This window comes from Equus caballus, chromosome 2, assembly GCF_041296265.1.
Source record: "Equus caballus isolate H_3958 breed thoroughbred chromosome 2, TB-T2T, whole genome shotgun sequence".
Lineage (NCBI taxonomy): Eukaryota > Metazoa > Chordata > Mammalia > Perissodactyla > Equidae > Equus > Equus caballus.
Genome location: NC_091685.1, coordinates 53,726,742 through 53,745,998, shown reverse-complemented (window position 1 = coordinate 53,745,998; position 19,257 = coordinate 53,726,742). Strand labels below are relative to the sequence as shown.

The 19,257-nt window shown below is 45.7% G+C and overlaps 1 long non-coding RNA gene across 17 annotated transcripts in view; it reads left to right on the top strand.

Moving 5' to 3' along the window:
* LOC138923253 (uncharacterized) overlaps window positions 1-18,521 on the top strand; it is an 80,198-nt gene extending 61,677 nt beyond the window's left edge. For 11 of the 17 annotated variants that reach the window (XR_011436607.1, XR_011436611.1, XR_011436610.1 and 8 more), the window contains one exon: window positions 17,683-18,521. This is a non-coding gene — a long non-coding RNA (uncharacterized lncRNA). Of the gene's footprint in view, window positions 1-2,648; window positions 2,699-9,020; window positions 9,469-17,682 lie in introns of those variants that run through there. The other 6 variants (XR_011436618.1, XR_011436621.1, XR_011436623.1 and 3 more) reach the window with 4 other exon arrangements.
* The last annotated feature ends 736 nt before the right edge of the window (window positions 18,522-19,257 follow it).

Below are 19,257 nucleotides of genomic sequence, written 5' to 3'. Positions count from 1 at the left end.
AATAAAGAGCAAATAAATAGAAACAAAGGTTTGGCATTTCTCTTCCGCATTTCCTTTCTTCCTGACTTTACTGTCTTGCTCTTTGTCTAGCTTCTTGAACAAGTAGCTCATTGGTTTCTAATTTTTCTTTTTAGATACATATGTTGAAGGTATCTTTCTTCTAAGTATTGTTTAATTCCATCCACCAGATTTTGCCATGTAGTGCTTTCAGCTATAAATATTTCCTGAGTTCCATATGAGATCCCTTTCAATGCAAGGTTCTATAAGTTCCCAGCCATTATTATTATTTTCTCATCTGTCGCTCCTTTTACAAGTATGTAATGTTCCTCCTTGTCACCATGTTGGTTTTGTCTGGAGCTTTACCTCCAGATTTCTATAGATATACTTTTTTATTGACAGGTAAAGGACAAAATGAGGAAATATTTTTGCTATATATAAGCATGGTATCTGTCTACACTCCTGGGACAGTGTAGACTTCTAATCTGTCACTTATCCACCTTTGTGAAAAGGAATTCTAATATTGGCTCACTGAAGTCATTTTGGTCAACAGCACAGGAAATTGGTAATATGTATGTGTGGGGACCTGGAAATGGCCACCCCAAGATATGTCTCTTTGGCATCAGGATTATTTGAGGCTGATTGCTTTTGATAAACTGGGACAGGGAAGGAGGAATGGAACTTGCCCTTTGTTAGGGCACATTTACATTTGTAAGGTAAATCTCTATCTGTAAAAGTTGCCTCCCTCTCTGTACCAGGAAGAAGAAAGGAGATGACCTTCTCTCTAAAAACTCTTAATCAATACCAAAGGCAAGGACTTAAATCTGCATTTTATTGTGCTAGTCTGGTAACTTCCTGTAACTGACTTTCCTCCCCCTCCCAACGTTGGCATTTCTTAAGGATTAAGCATCTTTCCTTAGGCTCGGAACTGATTGCTGAGCTCACCTGTGACCGCCCAGCTCCAGACAATCGACTTGAGTCCTGCTATGCCCACTGAGATAGCAGACCCACTACCTGCTGTGTCCATCAAGTGCCGACAGGGCAATCTTGTGACTATTGTGGGAGGGACATTTCAATCACATGTGAAACACCCCATTTGGTGGTATATAACCACTATGTGCACCCCACTTCTTTGGTGCCCTTTCTTCCTTCAGGAAGAAAGGCACTGGGCCACGGTTCCTCATAAAGCTTTGTTTAATTTTCTCTTGCTTTTCTGTCTCATGTGAATTTAATTCGTTCTCCAGCCAGACGAACCCACATTTGGGAAGAGGAAATGTCTTCCTCCCCTACATATGTTTTCATCAGTCAGATAGTCCATGTTGTGCTGTATTCACAACAAACTCCTAAGTCTCAGGTAAAAATAACCAAGGTTTATTTCTCGAACATGCTCCATGTCATCAGGGGCTGGCTCTGTATTATCCTTGCTCAGTCTGGAGGATTGAGTAGATGGCAGCTAAAAGATGCTCGATCCCACTTCTTGCACAACTGCCAGGCAGGAAAAACACACTCCTACTGTTTGCCAAAGGTTTGTCTGGAAGAGACAGCCTCATTTTTGCTCAAGTTTCATTTGCCAAAGGCTCACAAAGTCACATTTGACTTTAAGGGGCCAAGAAGATACAACCCTTCTGTGTGCCAGAGAAGAGCCGACAATATTTGGTGAACGGCAGTAATAATAACTATACACTGTGCTCTATTGTGTCTTCCAAAGCTTATTTTTGCTTTTTGTTTGTTGATTTTTTCAAAAATTCCCTTCAGTTATGTGAGTTACCGTAAATCCTTCTAGTCAATTTCTTCAATAAGAAAACTGAAGTTAGCCAGAGTTAGCTTCTTTTGCTTAAAAAAGAAACCGATCTAACGCATTAGACTTTGCGTTATAAATGCTACTGAGCAGCTTAGGAAAATGAACTTCAGTTTACACCTTGGGCTGGTTTTCAAGGAAGGGTACACACCGATTTTTGAAGGATAAGGTTTTAATAGGAAAAGAAGCAGGGCATGGCATGAGCCAATATTTAGATCCGAATAATTATTGGTGACTGCAGCATGTCAGGCAGGGAGCCAGCTGTTTTTGCATATGCTCTCTAAGTCAATTTTAATTCTTTATAAGAACAATATGAGGTGAATCTTAGTATTCATCACTTATATATGCAGAAACTGAGGGTCAGGGAGGTGAAATGACCTGTGCAAAAGTCACGTAACTAGCAAATGATGGCTTTGTTTCAAGTCCATCATCTGATCAGGCAGAGGTGAAAGAGAAGAATGCAATGTGTGTTTTTGGGTAGTGGGTACTGTTCGGTTTGGCAGGACTGTGGGATACATGAAAGGCGGAGGGGCCCTTGAGTGCTAAGGCAGAGAGTTGGAGTCTATCAGGTAGGCAGTGAGAGGTAGGTTTCTGCATCAGAGAGGGCACTGGTGGAGCCATGCCTCAGAAACATTGATCTGCTATTGTCCTCTACGATGAAGAGAAATGAGGCACGCTGGAGGCTTGGAGACCAGTTGGAGGAGCATTGTAAAAACTCACATAGGCCTGAATGGGCATGGGTGTTGGCAACGGAAAAAGAAAAAAGTATTCTATCGAGTCTCCAGACGCCCAGGGAATTGCTGAACGAAGTCTGAGTTCTCCCTATGTAGATAGCTCATACTTTTCATTATAGGTTTCTCAAGAACTTGCTCCCAGAAAAAACCTGGATGGAGAACAAAACAGGTAAGTGCCCAAGTGAGAAATCTACAAAGCTCCTCTCCCCCAAAATCACCTCTTCCCCATCTGGCATGTCTGGTTCTGGCATGTCTTGCAGGTGGTCAGTCATGTCCATCACCTGGTTTTGGTGTGTGCGACACCTGTATCTGGTGTATCTGGCAGGTGGTTCTCACAAGACTTGTAGGTGGTTCAGACGTGTCCAGAAGGTGGTTCTGGTGTGTCGGGCACCTGGTTACAGTGTGCCTGGCATGTGGTTCAGGATTCTCCATCTAGTGGTTCAGGCTGGTCTAACAGGTGGTTCAGGTGTATCCAGCCGCTGTTTCAGCTGTTTCTGGAACCTGGTTCTGGCCTGTGCTGGACCTGTTTCTGGTGTATCCATCATATGGACCTGGCATGTCCAGCACAGTGTTTGGGCGTGTTCAGCAGGTGGCTTCAGCGTACTGGGCACCTGGTTCCATCGTATCTGACCATTGGTTCTGTGGTGTCTGGCAGGTAGTTCCTGTGTGTCTGGCATATGGTTCCAGTATGTTCTGAAGGTGGTTCCGGCGTGTCCGACTGGTGGCTACCATGTGTCCAGACCCTGATTCCTTCGTGTTTGGTTGGTGCGTTCAGTGTGTCCAGGTGTTGGTTCCGGCGTGTTTGACAGTTGGTTCCCGCATGCCTGGCGGGGGATTCCAGGCTGTCTGGCAGGTTGCTCTGGCCTTTTCTGGAAATTGGTTCTGGCGTATCCAGGACCTGGTTCCGGTTTATCCAGCAGGTGATTTTGGCATGTCCGGCAGGTTGTGCTGGCGTGTTAGGCTGGTGGTTCCGGCTTGTCTGGCAGGTGTTTGTGGCATGGCCAGCACCTGGTTCTGGTGTATTTGGGAGGTGGTTTCAGTGTATCTGGCACATGGTCTCGGCATATCCAACAGGTGGTTGCGAAGTGTGTGACAGGTGGTTCCTGTTTGTCTGGCATGTGGTTCTGGTACGTTCGGAAGATGGTTCCAGCATGTCCTTTGGGTGCTTCTGGCATGTCTGCAAGGTGGTTCTGGCGTGTCAGTGTCATGGTTCCAGTGTGTCCGGCGGGTGGTTCCAGGTGGTTCTGGCGTGTCTGGTGGGTGCTTCTGGTGTGTATGGCGGGTCATTCAGGCATGTCTGTATGGTGGTTCCAGAGTGTGCGGCAGGTGCTTCTGGCATGTCTGTTGGCTTTTTCCGGCTTCTAAGGGGCCTGGTTCCAGTGTATCCGGCAGGTGATTTTGGCTTGTCCAGAAGGTGGTTCCGGCGAGTGAAGCAGGTGGTTCAGGCGTGTCCAGCAGGTGGTTCATGTCTGTCAGTGATGTGGTTCCGGCATTTCCAGCACATGGTTCTAGCACTCTGAGAGATGGTTCTTTCATGCCCGTCATGTGATTCTGGAGTGTCCATCAAGTGGTTCTTGTGTATCCGGCAGGTGATTTTGGCGTTTGAGTCAGATGGTTCTGGTGTGTCCTGCAGGTGCTTCTGGCACGTTTTGGACCTGATTCTCACATCTGCGGTAGGTGGTTCCACCGTTTCCAGATGATGCTTCTGAAGTGTCCAACAGTTGGTTCCAGCATTTAAGGCAGGTGCGTCACACAAGTCCCGCCCAAATCATTCGGCTGAGGCACGAATGATTGTCCTTCCACATGCTTAGGAGGAGAGAGACAATAGGATTTTAACCAACCACTCTTTGGAAGTTAAGAAAAACTCGCTTTCCACAGTGCTCTTACAGCATACTGGCAACCTCTCATGCCGCCCTTGTGCATGGGTGGAGAGAGTGTTCAGAAAGCAGCTATGGAAGAAAGGCCAAGTTTGCTCAGCAGAGTCCTACATTGCCCTAAAATTGCAAGGCACAAAACACTGCCTCCAACCCTCAAGGGGAGATGAGCAATAATCCATCTTGCTTCCAGCTCTTTAGGAAGCTGAGAAAGAACTCACTTGCCACACTGTTCTTATAGTGTACCTTGAACATCTCATACAAAGGCACCTGAAATGCTGTTTATTTGGAGCCCTTAACTCATTGCTTTAGAACTTCTGCTTTTGGGGCATTTCCATCTTGCCAACCCGGCTCAGACAAAATGCCTACATCTTCTCCTTAAGCAAGGAGGCTGAGGCCCGAATGATTGTGCTTCCACATGCTTAGGAGGAGAGAGACAATAGGCTTTTAACCAACCGCTTTTGTGCACTGGAGGAGAGAGTGTCAGAAAGCACCTATGGAAGAAAGGCCCCTTTGCTCTCAGCCATGCCCTACATTGCTCTAGAGGTGGAAGGCACAAAGCACTGCCTCCATCCCTCAAGGGGAGACAAGACACAAACCATCTTGCTTCCAGCTCTTAAGGAAGCTGAGAAAGAAGTTGCTTTCCACAGTGCTCTTACAGCATATTGGGAACCTCTCATACACAGGCAGCTGAACGCCATTTCCTCCCAGCCCTTAACTCGCTGCTTTAGAACTTCTGCTTCTGCCACATTTCCCTCTTGCCAACCCGGCTCAGGGGTAATGGCTACATCTTCCCCTTAAGCAATGGGGCCAAGGCCCGAATGATTGTGATTCCACAAGCTTAGGAGGATAGAGACAAGAGGCTTTTAACCAACTGTCCTTGTGCATTCGTGGAGAGAGTGTCAGAAAGCCCCTATGTCAGAAAGGCCCATTTGCTCTCAACCATGCCCTATATTGCTCGAGAGGTGGATGGCACAAAGCACTGCCTCCATCCCTCAAGCGGAGACAAGCCACAAACTGTCTTGCTTCCAGCTCTTTAGGAAGCTGAGAAAGAACTCACCTGCTGGATATGCTTGAACCAGGCACCTTAGAGGCTGGAAAAACCCGACAGGCATGCCGAAAGCACCCGGCGAACACTCTGGAACCACCACACAGACATCCCATAACGAACCAGCAGACTCACCGGAAGCACCCACCGGACACACCAGATCCACCTGGAACCACCCACTGGACACACTGGAAACATGAGTCTGACATGCCAGAACCAACTTCCAGACATGCTGGAAGCACCTAACGGACAGGCCGGAACCATCTTCTGACCCTACCAGAACCACATGCCACACACTTCGGAACCACCTGTTGGATATCCCAGAACCAAGTACCAGATACACTGAAACCACCTCCCAAATATGCCAGAACCAGGTGCCAGACACGCCACAAACACCTGCCACACAAGCTGGAACCACCATCCTAACACGCCAGAACAACCTGCTGGATACGCCAAAATCACCTGCCAGATACACCGGAACCAGGTCCTGGATACGCCAGTACCAATTTCTGGAAAAGGCTGGAAAATCTGCCAGACACGCCAGAATCACCCACCAGACATGTGGGAACTAATTGCAAGACAGGCTGGAACCAAAGCCAGGACACTCTGAAAGCATCAACCGGACAGGATGGAATCAGGTCCCAGACACACTGTTGCAACCTGCTGGACATGCCAGAACCACCTTTCGAATGTACCAGAACCATAGGCCAGACACACAGGAACCACCTGCCAGACACCATGGAACCAACTGTCAGATACACCGGAACCAGGCTCCCAGTATGCTGAAGCCACCTACCGAATATGCCAGAACCATGTGCCAGACACGCTGGAACCATGTGACGGATACACCAGAAACAGGTCCAGCACAGGCCAGAACCAGGTGCCGGACACGCCTGAAACAGCTGCTGGACACACCTGAACCACCTGCTAGACCAGCTTGAAACACTTGACAGACAGTCTGGAACCACATGCTGGGCACACCAGAATCAGGTGCCCGACATGCCAGAACCACCTGCTGGACACGCCTGAAACACCTGCCAGTCTTGTGAGAACCACCTGCCAAGAACTCCAGAAACAGGTGTTGCACACGCCAAAACCAGGTGCTGGACATGAATGAACCACCTTAAAGAAATGCCAGAACCAAGTCCCAGACACGAGTGAGTCACCTGCAAGACATGCCAGAACCAGGTGCCTGACATGGTGGAACCACCTGCCGCTCACGTCAAAATCACCTGCCGGATACGCCAGAACCATGTGCTGCACAGGCGGGAATCACGTACCAGACATGCCGGGACCACCTGTTGGATATGCCAGAACCAGGTGCCTGATTCACTGAAACTACCTGCCAGGCACACAAGAACCAGGTGTCAGACAGGCCTCGACAACCGACAGGGCACGTTGAAATCACCTGCATGATACCCCGTAACCATGTGCCAGACAGAACGGGACCACCTGCCGGACACACCGGAGCCACCTCTCAGATATGCCAGAACCACATGTTGGACACGCCGGAACCATCTCCCGGACAGACCTGAACCACCTGCTGGACACGCCAAAATCACCTGCCTGATACGCTGGAACCAGGCACCTTGGATGCTGGAAAAACCTGGTAGACATGCCGTAACCACCCGCCACACACTCTGGAACCACCACACAGACATGCCAGAACGACCCGCCAGACACACTGGAAGCACCCACCAGACAAGCCAGAACCACCTGGAACCAAATGACAGACATGCTGGGACGATGACTCTGACACGCCAGAACCAACTCCCGCACATGCCTGAAGCACCCAACGGTCACGCCTGAGCCATCTTCCGAACGTACTAGAACCACATGCTAGACACTTCGGAACCACCTGCCAGACACTTCGGAACCACCTGTTGGATGTGCCACACCCAGGTACCAGATACTCTGAAACCACCTGCCGTATACGCCAGAATCAGGTGCCAGACATGCCACAAACACCTGCCACGGAGGCCGGAACCACCAGTGTAACACATTGGAACAACCTGCTGGACACGCCAAAATCACCTGCCGGATACACCAGAACCAGGTCCTGGGTACACCAGAAGCAATTTCTGGAAAAGGCCGGAACAATCTGCCGGACACACCGGAATCACCCCTGGACATGCGGGAACCAACGGCCAGACATGCTGGAACCAACACCTGGACACTCTGAAAGTACCAACCGCACACGATGGAATCAGGTCCTGGACACATGGTAGCCACCTGACGGACACGCTGGAACCACATTCAGAGCATACCGGAACCACATGCCAGACACGCAGGAACCACCTGCCAGAAACCATGGAACCCACTGTCAGATACGCCAGAACTAGGCACCCAGTACGCTGAAGCCACCTGCCGAATATGCCAGAACCATGTGCCAGCCACGCTGGAACCATGTGATGGATACACCAGAAACAGGTACAGCAGAGGCCAGAACCAGGTGCCTGAAATGCCAGAACCACCTGCTTGACACACCTGAACCACCTGTCAGTCTTGTGAGAACCACTTGCCGGATACACCAGACGCAGGTGTCGCACATGCCAAAACCAGGTGCCAGACACATCTGAACCACCTGCCAGTCTTGTGAGTACCACCTGCCAGATACACCAGACACAGGTGTCGCACATGCCAAAACCAGGTGCCGACATGACGGAACCACCAGCAAAACATGCCAGAACCAGGTGCTGGACATGCTGGAACCACCTGCCGGACACGTCGAAATCCCCTGCTGGATACACCGGAACCACATGTCGCATGTGCTGGACTCGCCTACCAGACATGCCGGGACCACCTGTTGGATACGCCGGAACCAGGTGCCTGATTCACTGAAACTACCTGCCGGACACGCCAGAATCAGGTGTCGGACACGCATGGAAAACACACAGGATATGTCGAAATCACCTGCATGATATCCCATAACAATGTGCCAGAAAATAAAGTACCTAGGATGTGTGAAATCCTATTGAGGCATATTCATATAATGCATTTATTATCATCTTTCTCGCTTTTTCTGTTTTATTGTTATAATTTTTTTTTTTTGAGGAAGATTAGCCCTGACTAACATCTACCACCAATCCTCCTCTTTTTGCTGAGGAAGACTGGCCCTGTGCTAACATCCATGCCCACCTTCCTCTACATTATATGTGGGACTCCTGCCACAGCATGGCTTGATGAGTGGTGCATAGGTCTGCACCCAGGATCTGAACCGGTGAACCCCGGGCCACTGAAGGAGAACACGCAAACCTAACCACTGTGCCACCAGGCCGGCCCCAAGTTTTCTGTTTTATTAAAGCAATTTCAATTCTTGCATTGGTTTCACAAGCAGTGGTATCATCATCTTGGACAGTTTCCTCCAGAGTCACAGTATCTAAAATTTGGAGCATTTCTGTTGCTTGTTTGGATAAGTGATGTCGGAATGTCTAGTAAATCTTCCCTAGGAGAACTATCTAAAAGACATCTCAATTTAGCAACTGCAGGCACATGTATATTCAACATTTCAATCGATAGTAGTTCATTTTTGTAGAACTCTTCTGATAATTCAACCAGCTTCTCTTTAGTTTTACAGGTGTTGAAAAATCCCTCAAGTCAGTCCAACAGTTCCACTTTAACAGCAGGATATGACTTCTCTTTTAAATCTGTACCATCTGCAAACAGCACAGGCGTGTGGTCAACAAAAGTGAGTGGGAATTGGACTGGGTACTGCCCACAATCTGAACCATCAGTGCAGCTGCCCCAATCCTGTGCAGTGGTGGCAGATCCTGAGTATTGCTGGCCAGGTAGGTCATGCTGCGGATGAGACTTAGGATGGTGCTCTGCAGCCCTCGAGCAGGCAGCTCCACACCAGCTGCCAGTTGCAAGTCCAGTCCACACTGGGTGCACATGGGGGAGCTTGGAAGCAGGAAGCCATCTGGGTGAGCAGCAGCAGGAAGTGGCTGAAGAAAAATTATGGGAAGATGAGGGGAGAAAATGTATAATAAATAAAGCTTGCCTTGTTATGCAGATAAATCTCTCAGTTAAAAAAATTCTCTAGGGGTTGGCCTGATGGTTCACTGGTTAAGTGCGCACGTTCCACTTTGGTGGCATGGGGTTTGCTGGTTCTGATCCCGGGTGCAGACATGGCACTACTTGACACGCCAGGCTGTGGCAGGTGTCCCACACATAAAGCAGAGGAAGATGGGCGTGGATGCTAGCTCAGGGCCAGTCTTCCTCAGCAAAATGAAGAGGATTGGCAGCAGTTAGCTCAGGGCTAATCTTCCTAAAAAAAAAAAAATTCTGTAGGTGCTGGCCTGGTGGCACACGGGTTAAATTCACACATTCTGCTTTGATGGCCTGGGGTTCACCAGTTCAGATCCCAGGTGCGGACCTACACAACACTTATCAAGCCATGCTGTGGCAGGCATCCCACGTATAAAGTAGAGGAGGACGAGCATGGATGTTAGCTCAGGGCCTATCTTTTTAAGCAAAAAGAGGAGGGTTGGTGGGGAATGTTAGCTCAGGGCTAATCTTCCTCAAAAAAAAATTCTCTAAGAGTCATTCTCTTTCTGGTGCAGATGCTTTTACTAATGGAAATTTCCTTTGTAAACATAAATTTCCTTTCCAAAGAGGAAGTCTATCCTTCATTTAAAGCAGTCAAGGTGGAGATCAAGAGTTTTTCCTGCATCTGCTGGCTCTCGATTGCTTTTGGGTCCAAATAATTTGTATGTCAAAGTACCATACTTTGGGCATCTTCAGCATTCCTTCAAGAAGAAACAACTTGTTCTTGGAAGTCTCTGTCTCCTCCCCAACCCAGATGCACTCAAGCTGTTAGGGGCCAACAGCAAACAGGGTTCTGCCTCAAGAAGCTTTGGGGAAGCCTCTTCACCCTCAAAGGCCTGAGACACACTAGAGGGATAGATCACTGCAGGTTCTTCAGCCATTGAAAATAATATAAACAGCTCCATTCTCATAAATTTAACAACTTGAAAACAAGGAACAACTTACCAAAAATTTCAAACTAACAAAACTCAACCAAGGTGATAGTATTTTCCTCAGTCGGGCGCTGCTAGCCAAGCTTTTTGCCACAAAACTCAAGACTTGGATTCATGCGACACACCTGAAGAAAGCACAAACTCTGGGGGGAACTGCACATCATTTGGTGACTTAAAAATAAAGATTTCTCCAAATGGAAGCAGACAGTATCTGATGCGAAGGTTTCCAAGGTGTCTGGACCAGGTCTGTTGGAAGTTTGTCTGCCAAACCTTTGAGGATGACATGACACTTCAGATCATCTCCAATGCCTCTGATCTTGATAGCGTGCAAACTTCAGGTAAAAAGTGCCAGAGAGTTCTGCCTCCTCTCACTCCGTGTTCCTCTAATGTGGCCACAATAGGTTTCCAATCTGTGTGTTTTTCCTCCAACCTGGGACATGACTCCCAGAGAAGCTCCTTCCTGGCATCGAGGGACGAGAGGCTACTGAAAGTGGAAAAATCTGACTGCAGATCAACAGTGCTTTCAGAGAAAGATCGCAATCAAAATGGGGACATGTGAAAGTTAATAAACGGAAACGTAGTTGAAATAGTGTTGGAAGGCTAATAGAGGGAGTTCTCATGCCCTATGTCAAAGGCGCAGTGCAACAGGAAGAATAAAGACTTTCTCTTCCTGACCAGTCAGAAACTAAGCCAAGGAGAGACAGTCACAACTCTGCCGATGAAAAGCCACTGCCCTCAAGACTGTGTCCAATAGCCCCCACAGTTTTCCCCACTCTGAGATAAAAGAGCTTCTCCTCTCTTCCTTGCTGGGTGCTCCTGCATGGCTTGCCATGGTTGCACACTCCAAATGGCTATTCTTTGCTAATCCCAGATAAACCAATTTTTGCCAGAGAAATAACTGGCTGTCTATTTGTTTAAGGGCAAGACTTGTTAATAAGCCAGAGATGTAGAGAAAACATTTGATACAATCCAACTCCTGTTTGTCATAAAATTTTCTAGCAAGTTTGAAATAGATGGAAACTACTTTCACTTGTTGAAGGTCATCTACAGAAAATGCACAGTTGACTTCATGCTTAACAGGGAAAGACTAAATGATTCTCCCCACAATAAGGAACAAGGAAAGGAATACCACTTTCACTACTCTTATTCAACAAAATACTGAAGCTTCTGGCAATAACAGAAGTAAAGGAAATAAAAGCCATAGAGTTTAGAAAGGAAAAAATGTAACCATTCCTAGTTTCATTGTTGTCTGTGTAAAAAAACTCTGGGAATCTCCAAAAAAAGAAAAATCAGAACTAATACATAAGTACAAAAAGTTCACCAAGTCCAAAGTACAAGATCAACACACAAAAGACAATTTTATTTCTACAACTAATGATGAACCTGCAGGTGATAAACTTGAAAATGCTGTATTATTTAAAACCACTCCAAAGAACATGAAATATTCAGGCATAAATTCAAGAACATGTGTACAGGATCTGATGCTGAAAATTATAAAATACCGATTACAGTGATTAAAGAAGATGCAAATAAATTGAGAGCCTTACTATTGTCAGAGACAAATGCAGCAGAAATTAGTTAAAGTGGTGAAAGCAGATTTTATTCAGTAACAGCTGACAGAAGCTGAGCTGCGCTCAGATTTGTACGGAGGTGAATCTAGAATTTTAAAGAGGGAATGAAGGAGCAGGGTTCAGGGGCTCAGTAGAGTCAAAGAAGTGGAAAAGTACAAAGGTTGGTCAGTGTAACTGTGATTAGACCCACTGTGTTCGTTACTTTGCAGTTATCAAAGCTAGGATTCTATCCTCACTCAGAAGTTGAGAGAAAGAGGCTCTATCTGTCTTAATGATCGTATTTCAAAGGAGTGGCTCTTAGGTCCTTTAGAGAATTGTGAGAGATACATATCTACAGTTGTAAGCCCTCTTTAGTAAATACTCTAAGAAGGGGTATCAGAGGCCTATAATTGGGTGTTGACTAAAATAAATAGCAAATTTTTCTGTCAGCTTTGAGCTCTCAGGAAGGCATTTTAATGGTGGGCTGGAGTCACTCCGGTTACACAGACTTATGCAGCTAGAAGCCACGCCAGAGTTTGGTTGAGTCTCCTCCTGGTGTGGGGGTTTGGAAGGAGTTGTTATGTGCTGAGAATTCTGCAGTCCTCACCATGTTACTGGATAGAATAATGAGTACAGGTCTCAATTATCCCCAAATTGATCTATAGGTCTAATATTATTCTAATAAAAATTCCACCACAGTTTGTAGACAGAGACACCTTTTTCTAAAATTTATATAGAAAGGCACATAGCTGAGAGTAGCTAAAACAATCATGACAGGAAGAATAATGAGGCAGTAAACACTTTAACAATATTTAGTATTGCCTTGTACATACTGTAATCACAGCATCATCATTTTCATTGTAGGACAGCTACATAAATCAATGCAACAGAGTAGAGAATACAGAAATGGACCACAGAGTTATACCTTAGTGATCTCTGACACCAAGAGTGAACCTTAACGTAAATTATGGACTTTGAGTGATAATGATGTGCCTATGTATGTTCATCAATTGTGAAAAGTATACTACTCTGATGAGGGATATTGACAACAGAAAGGTTATGCATATGTGGGGGCAAGGACTATATGAGAACACTGTGTATTTCATTAAATTTTGCTGTAAACGTAAAACTGCTCTAAAAAATAACATCCATTGATTTTTTAATAGGCAATACAAGAATACCTTGTAGTGATAAAACTGGTCATTATTTTAGCTGTGTTGGATACAGAAACTTGCACATCTGATAAAATTGTACAGAACTAAATACACAGGAACAAATTAGTACAAGTAAAACTGGAGAAATCTGAATAAGATAGTGGATTGCATCAATGCCAACAAGCTGGCTGTGGTATCGTCCTATAGTTTTGCAGAATGTTATCATTGTAAGGAACTGGGTAAAGTGTACACTGGAACTTTTGGAGTTATTCCTTACAGCAGTGTAGAATCTACAACGATCACACTATAAATTTCAATTAAAAATAGTTGGCAAATGGAAAGTCAGTCTATGTTTTAAGTTAGGAAGTTTCATTAAATGGTCAGTCCCATTACTTTATAAATTGAAGACAATGCCAATAAAAATTTTAACGAGCTTTTCTGTTGAGTTAGATAAATGATCCTACATGGAAAAAATAAACGCATAAGCTAAGCTAGGAAAATATGGACCAGGAAGAACTCTGAGGGAGGAGCTGTTCTATCACACGTTAAAAATATTGCAGAGACTGTAATGCGACAGGAGAGGATTGTTGCATGCACAAGAAGAGGAGAGAAGGGAAAGGGAGGGGAGAGGGTGGCAGAGGTCAGGGGAGTGGGGGAGGGGTGGCCTGATTGGAAGTTGTTGACATGGGGAAGCCGGAGGTCACTAAGTAGAAGGCAGGCATCCTATGTGATGGTTTAGGGAGCATACGTGGCTTTCTCTGGAGGTCCTGTGTTGAAAGCAGAACGAGAGTTTTGGAAACTGGCAGTTACTGACCAAGTGCTGACTGTTCTGTGCTGAATGCTGCTGGGGCTGTGATTTGGCTTCTTGGGATGTTTGCTTCCCACGTTGGGGGTCAGAGTTATACTGTCATATATGATCTGGCCTTTGTCCATTTGTATATTCAGTCTCAAAAAAACAGTTGGTGCATAAATTCATCAGTTAGCTCGTCATTAAAAAATAGTCTCTTGGAAAGTTAAACCTTCGAAAGTTAAAAAGATGAAAATGGTAAAAAGATGAAAGATGACAAATAAGTTTTATAGATAAATATGAAGAAATTGAGTAAGAATCTCAAAATAAAATGCCCAGCAGTTAAGTATATTTACTTGAGAATATATCATGCAAACTATGTTTCAGTAGAGTGTCATTTTTATTATCAGCATAGGAGAAAAGATGAGTTATGGAAGGGATTCTGCTCATGCTCAGTTATTTCCTTTACTTAACATTAAATCTTGAATAAAGTATAATGTCAAGCTGACTCATTGACTCCTTCATTTTAAAAGCTGAAGACTATTTCCTTGGTTTTTAAATAAAGAGGTGTAAAGGAGGGGGTGAGGTGTTGAAAATAACTTCCACTGAGATTGACAGTAGCAATTGCTCTTGATTTTTTTGAGAGTTGTGGGGTCACCCATCAAAGCAGGAATGCTATTTATGTTCAGAAATTAAGAATCTGAATTTTATTAGAAATTTTGACTTTTATACACCCTCAAAAAGTAAACTTAGGAATTTATTTGAATTTTTAGCTCTGTTGAGGTATGAGTAATAGACAAAAAATGCACACGTTTTCTATATGTGTATTGATTAGTTTGGACATATGCATACACCCATCATATCATCCCCACAACCAAGTGCTGAATGCATCCATGACCTCCAAAATTTTCCTTGTGATTTTTGTGTGTTTTTTTAAGCTTAGGAATTTCATGGATTTTAACCTAATGCTCAGATAAAAGAGGGAGAAGATGAGGTGTACATTGTTTCATTATGGTACCTTAAGACATAGACTTTCAACATACACATGACTTCTGAAAAGCAACATTTATTACTTTCACAATGAAATATTTTCTATTTCCTTCAAATATATGGCCTTCTTATTCTACCCCCCACCCACTTCCTTTTTGAGTAGGGACTCAGGAGAAATTTCCAATGGTACTAACAAACAGGGTCCAAGGGGTGGCTGCCCCTCAGCCCTGCAGGCTTTTCCCCTGTGAGAAGCGCCCACTTTGCACGTGTGTGAGCCAGTGTGGAACAGGACAGAGTATGTCTGCAGACTGGTTCAGCCTGCTGAGCCCCTTTGCTGCTTCTAACCTATGGCCACGAAAAAGGCTAAATGGAGGGAAATTAAACTTTGATGTGTTGATGATTGAAAAGGAAAGTGCCTTGCTCTCTAAGGGATAAAGTCATTTGGAGGAAAATCAAATAACTATCATAGTTATTTTTTCCTATCTTATTTTTCCACTGAAGCCACTAGATATTTCAATCTTTCTGACTTCCTAACAGAATCCAGTAGTACTTTCCTTTTCTAAGGCCAATGAACTGTTATGTAAGGGGCTTCTCTTGCTTTTTCCAAACCCTCCTGGGATTCTGTTTATCTACTGTTCGTTTTTCACCCCCTGCTTTTCAGATTGCTTTGTTCACTGTCCTTGTAAAATAAATGTGGCTCATTAAAATAACCAGCATTAATATGTATCTCTTTCACTGCATTTTATCTAATAAATATGCTGAAGATTTTCTGTATTCTGCATGTGAATCCTTTGTTGAATATTGGAACTGGGACAATCTCTTCGCATCCTGTGACTTGCAAATTCCCTCTTGTAATGTGTCTTATGATGAACCGAAAGCCTAAATTTTAATGAATCCCAGTTTACCGATATTTCTTGTATGGAGAGTGTGTGTGTGTCTTCTTTGAGAAGTTTTTTCTACCCTGTGGTCCCGAGGATGTTTTCTTATGTTGTCTTCTAGAAGTTTCATTATTTTACCTTTCCCCTTTAGGTCAAAGTGTCCAGGAATTGAGTTTTGTGTGTTGTGAGGGTAGGGCTCAAGGTTTCTTTTACATCCATATGCTCATCTCTACGAGTAATAACAGGCAGCATTGGGACAGGTGGACACAAGCCTGGGAGTTAGGGGTCCTGTATTCTCAGCCTTACCCTCCCTTTAAAGCACCCTCTGAACTTGGGCAGGTGATTTTCCCAGTTCTCCCTCCTCTCAGACTCCTTCCTTCCTCTCTTCCTTCTATTCTTCATTCCTCCCTCCCTCCCTCCCTCCATTCTTTCCTTCCTTCCTTCCATCTATCCACCCGAGCATCTGTCCAGGTATCAATCTGTCCAACTGTCCTCCTGCCTGTTCGCCTGTTTGTCCTTCTTCTCTCCTTCCATCCTCTTTCCTCCCATGTCTCCAACTTCTCTTCCTTGTCTTTGTTCTTCCTGCTTTCCCTGTGACCCTCAATTTGTCCGCTCTTCCTCTGTCCATCCAGGTATCCCCTCTATCTGTGCCTCTACCTGTCTCTTTGTTGTGTGTCTCTCTTCTTCAAGCACACTGTCTCTCTTGGGTTCATCTCTCTCCCAGGCTCGAACATCCCTCTACTCACACAATCCCTCCTTCTGTCACTCACATTTATGGCTCACCTGTGAATGGTTGTCCCGGGACAGCCACTGTTGGAGTGCAGATGAGCCTGTGGGGCTTCACCCATTGTGTGGGGTCTCTGTGTCTCCCAGACGACAGCCCTTTCCACAGCTCCTGAGCTGGGCAGCATGTTCCTGCCTACTTCCACATTGCTTGAGCAACCAGAAGACACCACAGGCCTAGGGGGCCCCTCTTCCTTCCCCAGAGGAGCTCTCCAGCCCCACACCTCAACTGACCAATTCTTACTGGGCAGCTGGGAAGCCGAGGTGTGCAATTCTGCTTTGAGGGCAAGCATGCTGATCACAAGGATTATACCAATATTTCAATCTGATTCAGCCCTCAGAGAGCCCCTGGTCTTGTGAAAGTCACAGAAAATTCTAATACAAGGTGGGATGTTTTGAGGAGAAGCACCTGGCATCCTTTGGGTGGGAAGGGCTCTCTGGAGGGAGTTTTGCCCAATTGGGGTCTTTAAGAAGGAGTAGGAGTTATATAGGGAAATAAGGTGTCGAGCGTGTTCCTGGCAGAGGAAATTGCATGAGCAATGGCCCTGTAGGCAAAAACAGCATAGTGTACGGGAGAAGTGACAGGAATTTGGTTTGCCTGAAGCACAAAGCCTAACTCAGAGTGAATGCATCAATGAGGCTGAAGAGTCAGCAGGAGCCAGATGTGCAAGGGCTTTGAGTGCCAGGTCAAGAAGTTTGAACTTAACCCTGAAGGCCTTAGGGAGCCATGGGTGATGCTAGAGCAGGAGTGTTCTAGTGAGATCTTCATTTCAGAAAAATGCTTCTAATGTTCAAGGCAGAGAACATCCTTTAGACAATGCATCCAGTGAGCATGTTAGAGTGTTGGTTCCGGTGAGAAAAGATCAGACCTACCTGGGACGTGAATGAACAGAAAGAATGCATTGAGGAGCAATCTGTAGGTGCAATTGGTGTTACTGGCAGGGGAGGGAGGAGGAGCTGAGAGATATGCTGGCTTCGACTTGGATGAGCACAGCGTGGGGTGGTGGTTCCACTGGGAGCAAAGGCAACAGATGATACTGAGTTCAGGCTTCTGATCTGGTCTCAGGCCAGCTCTCAGTGATGGCCATCTCTCTCCCTCTCTTCTTGCAGCCAAGGGGCACGACCTGAAGGCCCTCACACTCAATTCCACCATCTCCAACATCCAGTATTTGACAGACATGAGCAAGGGCTCAGCCACATTGAACTCCACTGAGAGAGTCCTGCAGCACCTGATGAGACCCTGGTGCCAGCAGCTCCCGGCAGGATGAGTCCCAGCCAGCCGCACCCCACCTGCTGTCTCTCCTGCTCGTCCTCCTCCTGCCTCCTCCCCTGCTTGGATCCTTGTTCAAGAAGAGCAGCCTGGGCCCCTTGTCTTGGGCTGTAGACTGATCTCCCTCAGGGAAGTCCCTTTTCTGAGCATTTGAGAGTCATGAACACTTTCGGTGACCACCCCAATTTTCACTCTTCCCACTGACTGCCAATTTGCTCCTCCCTCCCTCTGGCCCCCATTATCAGAGGATTCAGGACATCTCTCTACAGTCCCCACATTCCTCTCTCCCCGGGCCTGCGGAGGAAGGGGCTGCCTCCAGCATGGAAGCTGTCTGCACCTACCACCCTGACCCCATGGCTCATGATGGAGAGTGTGACAGAGACCCCATGTGACAGAGAGCAGCATTCCTGGGTGCTGAACCAGCTGATCCACCATGTGACCCCGAGGGACCTCTACTCTCTGGTCAGGGACAGCCTTTTTGTCAGTTGTGAGTGTTTGTGCTGAGCTGGATTGACAGTGATCGTTACTTATGCCTGTTCTGCTTTATTTCCTCTCTAACAAGTCAGCCCAGGTTCTGAGTGGGGGACACAGAAACCACATATGTAAAAAGTTTCAACTTACAAACGGAGACTATGTAAATGGATTTGTTGATCCCAATAAAAAAAAGTGAACTACCTCACTATTAATTTTTATATAGATTGCCTGGACAAATGGTAATATCTTGGTTATAATGGGTTTAAATATACCATTAAAAATTAGTTTCACTTGTTTATTTTTACTTTTTTAAATGTCAGTATTTAAAAAAAGTTTAAATTTGATTAGATAGAGTGTGAAATTCTACTGTTGGACAGCACTGTTCAAGACGTGAAAATAAAGCCCAGAGAAAGTGGTTAGGGACAATTTTTCCAAGGAAAGGAGTCAATCTGACCCACGTGGCAAGATGCAGAAAACAGTCTCATACACACATACATACACACACACACACACTTAGTAAGCAAGACCAACATCATCATAGAGTTGAACCACTACTTCTCAAGTGGCAAGAGGTTGCAGTCCTACATTGTTCTAAGTGGACGAACCTCAGGAAAGGAGCCAGGAGTCAAGAAAATTTACCAACCAGGAAGATCTAAAACCAGAGAGTAAAGGTCAGGATCTTTTGTGAAGTTCCCAGCGGTGGATTCTGTTAGAGACTCAATACGTTAATGAGAACTTTGCAAGAAGGGTTGTTACAGAACTCACCTATCCTTTCCTATGTAAAAATACACAAGTTTTATAAAGAATACTAGCTCCTGCCAATCAACGAAAAGATGGTAGAACACGAATATCGCCCTTGTAAATCACTCCTGGATTAGTGAGCCAGTCAGGGAACAGATGACAGTGGATTGAGCTGGACCTCATTAGGCTGATTCTGACTT